Genomic DNA, 8,711 nt, shown 5'->3' with positions numbered 1-8,711 from the left:
TCAGATGATCTCTAAATTCAGGTGGGATATATTCAAGGTCATATTTTGGCTCTTGTGGACTTGTTTTCATTTTCTTCAGCTTCAGTTTGAATTTACATATGAGTAATTGATGGTCTGTTCCACAGTCTGCCCCTGGCCTTCTTTTCACTGATGATATGGAGCTTTTCCATCATCTCTTTGCGCAGATGTAGTCGATTTGATTTCTATGTAGTCCATCTGGTGAGATCCATGTGTATAGTTGTCTGTTATGCTGTCTAAAGAAGGTATTTGAAATGAACAAATCATTGGTTTTGCAGAATTCTATCATGTGTTCTCCAGCATCATTTCTATTACCTAGGCCATATTTTCCAACTACTGATCCCTCCTCTTTGTTCCCAACCTTTGCATTCCTATCACCAGTAATGAGCAATACATCTTGATTGCATGTTTGATCAATTTCAGATTGAAGAAGTTGATAGAATTCTTCTATATCATCCTCACTGGCTTTAATGGTTGGTGCATAAATTTGAATAATAGTGGTATTAACTGGGCTTTCCTATAGGGTTATGTATATAACAGTATTTACCTCTATCCCCTTTAACCTTGCATTCCTCCTTGTGTCTTCACCCATCTTCATCTTTCTCCCTTTTCTTGTATTTTGCCCTCCCCATCACCTGAGTTAATGTGTGTCTACTCTCTAGCCTGTGAATTGTAAATTACTCTCCCTTCCCTCCCACCATTGGTAATCATCAAATAATGTTTTTTTAACATGGAAACCTTTTTTTGAGTTTTTACAAATATTGTATGAGACACAAATATGTACACTATCTGTCCTTTTGTGACTGACTAATTTCACTCAGCGGTATGTCCTCTAGGTTCATCCATGTTTCGCAAATTTGCTGTTATTCTTCAGTGTTGTATAGAATTCCATTGTGTTTCTGTACCAGAGTTTGTTTATTCATTCTTCCACTGATGGGAATCTAGGATATTTCCATGTTTTTGCTATTGTGAATAGTGCCACAATGAACATGGGTCTGCATGGATCTATCTAATCGTGTCATGGCTCTTATTTCTTGTGGACATACATCCAATAATGGGATTGCTGGGTAGGAGCAAATTCTCTCCATATCCTTGCCAGCATTTGCTGTTTTCTGAATTTTTTTTTAACTTCACTATTAATGTTGGGGCCTCTTTATGAGCTCTTGCACGGTTACTAGCAAGACAAGAAACACAATAAAGCAGTCAGCAGAGATTCCTCAAGTCAGCTCAGGAAAACTAGCAGGGACCTTTTCTCCCATGAGTCCTTTAGTGGGATGTAGTTCACTGGAGAACGCCTTGCCTACACCGGGCTCTGAACTTAATTGGCTAGACCATGCATGATTCTCAGTCTTTGGGCAACTCTGCAATGATCCCCCATGACGTGATCTGATGTAGTCAGCCAATCAGTTGCAGAAGGGTTCACGGTGGAATGCAATACCCTTTATTTGTCACAGCACTGATTCCATGTAAAAGAAGTTTCCCTGAGGTGCTGTCTGCAACCCCTTTGGACCTGGGTCCCTGAACTAACAAACATCTAGACCCAAGGGAAGATTGATGCCCATCCCATGGAGGTCTCCCAGGAATACCAGGTCCACAGATGCTGAAAAGAAACTAGCGTCTTTCTCCCAAGCAGAGAGAGAAAGGCTTGCCTTAGAACTGGTGCTCAGAATGTAGACTTCTAGCTGACTAAACTATGAGAGAATACATTTCTGCTAAAGTCACTGTGGAGTTTCTGTTACATCAGCACGAGACTACTAAGACACAGAGCATACGCCAGTCTTTCCTGTACAAACATGAAACCTCATTATTAAGTGAGATAGAATCATCTCCACTGTAACAGAAGAAGAGGTTTGGGGGTCAAAGAAACAGGAGTGACTTATCCAAGGTCATTTCAGTAGAGTGTGGCCACATTGAAATGTGAAGCCAGGTTTGAATTCAGCAATGATGGCATAATTCCACAGCTTTGTCTTCTGGACAAGGTGCCTGAGGGTATCCCAGCAATCAGTCATTCAGCTGTGACACTCAAAGACCCAGGCATCCGGTACAAGATACAAGGATGACCCACTGCAACCCACCTGTCTCTAAGGGACAGCCTACTTGAGATTCTGAGAAAAAAAACTACTTTCTCCAAATTGTTTGATGCACATGAATGCGTAGGCCCTGGGATCTGACCATCTGTCCACCATTATCCTTGTGAAACTGACCACTGCCAGGTGTCAATCCAGCCAGCTTGGATTAATTAGTATCATCCAAACTTGAGCCCTTTGTGTCCAATATCACCAAAAGCATGCCATAAACTCAAGGCTCTATAATGACCAAATTGTAGACATGAATAAGGGCTTAACCATGCCTGATTCATGTCTGAATCAAATCTAATACTCATGTGCCCAGCAGGACTCTTTCAACTCCCTATAGTTATCCATGAAAAATTCATGTGTCCTGAACACATATGGATTTCTCATCATTTGACCCATATTGAAAATCCTCAGGCAACCCCTCAGTGAACCTTTCCCTTGGCTTGTTCCAGTCAATTGGCCCAATACATCCTGGACCTACTTACAAGCGACAACAGAGCCCAGGCGAAGGTTACCATGGCAGCCCCCAGCCTCCCCCTTGAGGAAGGCCTCCATTTGCAGGCATCTCTCCTCCATTATGGGACTCGAACACATTTATCACCTAAGTTTCCCCAGGGGCTTCTAGACAGTCTGTGCTATCGATTGTTCCAGCAATTTACCAGGTAATGAAATAGAGTTACGGTTTAGTAATATCCTAGGTACTTCTGTCTTCACTTCTTAAAGTTGCTACTGATTCATCCTGGAAGGGGCACCATCCTAGGCCACAAGGAGTGTGAACAGACTAGAGAGCAGCCACCACCACCAACAGGACACATTGTAGCTTAGCTACACGGATGGTGAGTCCAGGATAAGTTACTGATCTGCGAGACTTCTCAACATTCATTGCTGATATCTCTCTGACTGATGGCAGATACAAGACTGAGAATCAAAAGTTTGACCAGTCAGAAGCAAAGACTAGGAGTGAAGGACCCAACTAGAGAAAGAATGCTAAAACCAAAAGAGGAGCACTGTATTATTCTCCAAAATCTCCCAGAGCTAGAAGGAAGGGATGGAACCCAAGCAAGGAGGATTCTCAAGGCACTGTGTACCGCCTGCAAGTCAGTCCCCAAGCTAGCGCTCCATGTATTGCAAAACATTATCCATCAAACGTGTTCTACAAAGGAAAGCCAAGAAACAGTGATCAGTGAGCCTCACAGGATGGTAAATGCCAGCCCACCACAATTTGTTTTCTTGTTTGTTTGTTTGTTTTCCCCTTAATACCTTTTGGGTGATTCTGAAGTTTTCCATTTCCCACTGCATTATGGGTTTTAATTTTATCTCCATCGCCATGAGTTACTGAGACAAGTCACTAGAGCCCGATTCTTTTCTGCAGCCTCTTTTTCCCAAAAGAGAGACTAGCCAGGAATCCTGTCAAAGACTCGACATTCTGGAAAACAGCCACTTGTCTTTAACATGGGCCAAAGCCATTCAATTTATAGAAGTATTTCTCAATCTCTTTTTCATTATTGCCCCTCCTATGAAGTCCTTAGACCAGTCCTAGTGTGGTGCTGTAGGATAAGCACTGGACGGCGAAGCACAAGGTTGGTGGTTCCAACCCACCTGCCACTCCTTGGAAATGCTATATAGGGTTGCTGTGAGTTAGAACCACATAACAACACTTAGCAACAACAACAAAGAAATCCCTAGATGTGCAAATGGTTTATGCATTGGGCTGCTAACAATGAGAAGGTTAGGGTTTCGAGTCCACACGAAGGTGTCTCAGAAGAATAGCCTGGCAGTGTACTTTTTAAACTCAGTCATTGAAAACTTTACAGAGCACAATACTATTACGACACACATGGGGTTTTCATGAATTAGAACCAACCCCATGACAACTGCTGACACTAGTAAGGAACACTTTCAGACATTTCTTGGAAATCTCTCCCTCTATGAAATGATAATGCCACAGATACACTGTGTTTCCATTTAAGTAGCATATTTGATATCTAGGCATGTCCTGTTGAGGGAGGAAACTGGGAGCCTGGTAAAAGGGAGCCCAATAGGAAAAAAAGGGTACAGAGGAAACAGGGACACCCAAGTCCAATTTTACTTCCTTCAAAATATTGTCAAGAACCAGAGTTGCAGCTAGGTTCTATTGACTGACACAATGCTCATTTGTTTTCTTTAATATCATCTACAATTTGACAGGATCAGTCTTTAAAGAAAATGTGGTATATTGTGGTGTATGTGGGTATGTGTGTGTGTTGGTGTGTGTGAATGTTGGTGTGTGGGGTGTGTGTGGTGTGTATATGTGGTGTATGTGCACCAGGACTGAATTTGACTAGTAAGGACACTGTTATTAAAACAAAGCCCCATCGCTGTGTTCTGGCTCATTCTCCTCTTCACCCAATCTGCCTGGGACTGCATCCTTCTGAGAGCCCAGCACCTAAACGCTTGCTTGGCTCCTCTCCACAGCTCTCTGTGTGCATTCAGAGATTATTACTGTGTTCTGTAATTAGCCAGGAGTATTTTAGACCCATATTCTCATTTCTCATCTCCCTGATTGATTTTCTAAATAATGTGTCAGCACGCAAGTGTTCAAAAAAAAACCACTTAACTCAGCAGCAATTAACTGCAAAGCTTTAAAAGCTTCGTTTTCATTTCATAGGTCTTTAAGAGCCAGAAATGATATCAATAGGTACCAAAATCAAGTTGTATTTTACCTCCGGTTAAACAGGCAGCAAGTGGTTTGAGAGGCACTATTATCCAAGACAAATTTGCTAAGCTTTTCCTTTTCTGCCTCATTTCTATCTATCAAAACTTCTTACTCATACTATTGAGGAAAACATACTCGGGTAAGATTTAGCTGAAGTGGACGCGGCTCATAAATCGGGTGCTAGATAGAATGTTCAAGAATTCTGAACATTTTTGGAACGCTTCAGTTAGAAAAGTTGGTGACATCCTCATCTGTTTCCTAAAACAAAAGTAACTGAACCTCTGACTTGTCAGAAATATGAGAGCTAGCCTCTGACAGGGTAAAGAAGACAAGGAGAGAACTGCCAGGCGGCCTCTCTTCCCAGCGCAGCTGAAAGAGCCCAGTTTGTAGGCAGCTTGACAACCTGGGTATTTTCAGCAACCGTGAGCCAAAATCCCTGTGTGGAATTTGGTACTAGTTTGAGGATCAGAGCTTGCCCCTGGGCATGTATAGAGAGATAGATGGGAATTTGAAAAGCTCATGGAAAAATGGAATGAGACATAACGGAAATTTTCCATGAAGCCCCTTGTCTATGTGAACCCAAAGAGTCATTTATAAAGGATTCCAGACATCCAGACATATTACAAGTCAAGGAAAATGAAGCTGACATAGCTGATGTAAGGGAAATCTACAGGTTAGCCTATAATCGTATAGAAAAAGGGATGCTGGTACCTGGCAAAAATACTCCCTCTGAAGCCTTCCACCTGTCGGTCACCCAGTGGCCACTTTCTGTTCTATTCGCCCCTCTAAGGCTAATTGAACCACGTTTCACCACCTTCAACTTTAAAGCGAAGCCATGGGGTGAGGATGCATATGGTATGTATGTGTGTATGTGTGTTATGTGTGGGTGTGTATGGTACATGTAGTGTGGTGTGTAATGGGGTATTAGTGGGGGCATTATGGGATGTATGTGGGAAGGGGTGTGGTGTGTGGGGGAAGGTGGGTGTGTGCTTTGTGGGTTTGAGAGTGTATGGTGTGTGTGATGGTGTGTAGGTGGTGTGGGTGTATTATGTGTATGTTGACTGTGTCGTAGGTGTGTGATATGTATGCAGTATGTGTAAAATGTGCATATAGTATGTGCATGGTGTTTGGTGTTTGGTGTTACGTGTGATATAGTTTTGTGTTTGGGGGTGGTGAGGAAAAGAGGGTAGGCACTCTTTGTGATTTGTCCTTAGGTTATTTCTTTAGAAAACACAAATGAAAACGTATTTCTGAGCTAATGTGTCTACGTGGACTCAAATACGTGAACTTCTCTTGCCTCACAGCATATTTAATTGCATTAGATTGAGAATGTGTAACTCATCGTGTTCTCCTTTTAGCCCAGTTCCTCGCTCAGTTGCAGTGACTACATAAAGCACACATGTCCCACCATCCTTTCCTTTCCCCCAGTCCCTCCACAGCCCTTACTCCATGCCCACTGCAGGGCATCTGGCCTTTGTTCTTTTATCCTAACTTACCCATAACTCTGACAATAAACTACCTTATGTCTTGTGTGGTGAAAATATAAATACAAGGTATTAAACTCTGTAGGATCTGCCCTGGACTGCAAACCTAAAGGCCAGCCACTCAAACCCACCAGTTGCTTCTCTGAAACAATATGCAAGATCGCTGTGAGTCAGAACTGACTCCACGGCACTTAACAGCAAGAACAAACTCTTTAAATTACTGTTTATTATGGAGCACCTAATGTCTTTGAGATTCCCCTTTGTTGGCACCCTTATTGAGAAATACAGCCTGTGGGGGTACCTGTCAGTGAAGCAACTGGCACAGCACCTCAGGAATCATAACAGCTGCTCCCCATGATCTGAAAGTCATCCTTGCCTCCCTACGTAACTCCCTATGTAGCTCCCATATAAAATGATGACAGTGTTTGTGTTTGCTGCATCTCTCTGTCACACTCCTGTTATAAGGATCAATGCAATAGCATCTATGAAGTGCTTTGAGCTCCTTGGGGACAGTGGTCCATAATGTTAATTATCATTATTGACAGCAACAAGGAACCACTGTAGGCTTTCAGTGAACACTTCCTGACAGTCCACACACCAATCTCAGCTCAGCAAAGGTCTCCTTCTGCCGGGGGACATCAAACAAACAAACAGAAACACCAAACCTGTTGCTGTCCACTCAATTCTGACTCATGATGACCCCAGGTGTTACCGTGGGGTAACACATGGCTGCACCACTTTGTAATCCCACCAGCAATAAACAAGAGTTCCAATTTTCTCCACATCCTTGCCAACATTTGTTGTTTTCCACCATCAGTGAAACTTTAATATATGTTTTGAATCTTTCTCAAGGCCCTCTAATTAGGTTTTCTTTCAAGAACTACTCTACAGGGATTTCTTGGCTGCACTCTTGACAGAAGTAGGTCACCAGGACTTTCTTTCGCAGCACCACTCGGTGAGTTTGAACCTCCAATCTTTAGGTGCAAACCATTTGTGACCCCCCCCAACATCTCCAGAAGGCATGTTGATAATGCCACATGCCATTGAATCAATTCCGACTCCTAGCAACCCTCCAAGACAGTAGACAGTTTCCTAGCCTAAAATCTTTATGGGAGAAGATTGCCAAGTCTTTTCTCAAACTGGTAGGTTTAAGCTGCTGATCTTTTGGTAAACAGCCAAGAGCTTAACTACTGCACAACCAGGGCTGGGGGGCATATTTGCCACTGGGGGGAGGAGGGGGGAAGCAGTTCCCTGCCAGTCAATTGAGACTTATGGTGGTCCCAGCCGTATCAGAGTAGATTTGTGGTCCAAATGGTGCTTTTTTTTTTTTTTTAAAGAGGTGTTTGCCAAGCTTTTCATCAGCGGCACAGCTGAATGTACTTGAACTCCAATCTTGTGATTCACATCCAACTGCTTTAACCATTTGCACCACCCAGAGACTCTGCACTTACCACTTGGTGTTGTTGCTAAGTGCCCTCGAGTCAGTTCCGACTCGTAGGGACCCTGTATAGGGTTCCTGAGGAGCACTTGGTGAGTTTGAACCACCGACCTCTACAGGGTCGCTATGGGTCGGAACCGACTCTATGGCACTCAAAACAACAACAACCTTGTGGTTCAAACTGAACCAGTAGTCCAGTGCTTATCCTACAGCACCACACCAGTTCCAATAAATATCTGAGCTGCCAATACCACAAATGCAGAGCAGTTTGATGAAAACTGAAAACAAAACCGCATAGCTACAACCACTGAAGGAAGGCTTGAGCCAACCGCCGGTTGTCGGGACAGCCAGCACAGGTGGCACGAGGCCCAGATTCCGGCAGTGTGTCTGCACCAAGAGAACACTTTTCCTAGTTAGGAAATGCTTTTATAGAATCTCATTATTTATGTTAGGGGAAAAAAAAGAATGCCTAATGTCCACATCCATCAAGCTGGCAGGCTTTTTATGACCCTTTCAAGGCTCCTTCTCCTAGAAGCCTGTATTATCTCAAGGAGACGTGAGCGCCCAAGCCCATCATTTGTCGGCCTGCCTCCCGAGTGGGACGACTCTCCTCCTTCTTGTCAGATCACTGACGCTCTCGGCACTACTTCAGTTCCCTCAGAATTCCATTCACAGACGCATTCCTCCTTTGAGCCGCTGGACTCAATACTATTCCATGTGTGTGCATGTATACGGTGTGATGCTGCTGTACTGTGGGTTAATGCGCTGGACTACGAAGTCGGTTTGAACCTCAGGGTCAGTGGTTCAAGCTCACCAGTCGCTCCTCAGAAACCCTATACAGGATCACTATGGGTCGGAACCAACTCTCCACGGCACTTAACAACAACATTATATAATATATATTGTTGTTGTTAAGTGCCATCGAGTCGGATCCAACCCATAACAACCCTATACAGGGTGTCCAAAGAGGAGTATTAACCCACAGCGCAACACCAGGATTA

Source organism: Chrysochloris asiatica, unplaced genomic scaffold (assembly GCF_000296735.1).
Source record: "Chrysochloris asiatica unplaced genomic scaffold, ChrAsi1.0 scaffold00022, whole genome shotgun sequence".
NCBI lineage: Eukaryota > Metazoa > Chordata > Mammalia > Afrosoricida > Chrysochloridae > Chrysochloris > Chrysochloris asiatica.
Note: the sequence above shows the minus strand (reverse complement) of the source record.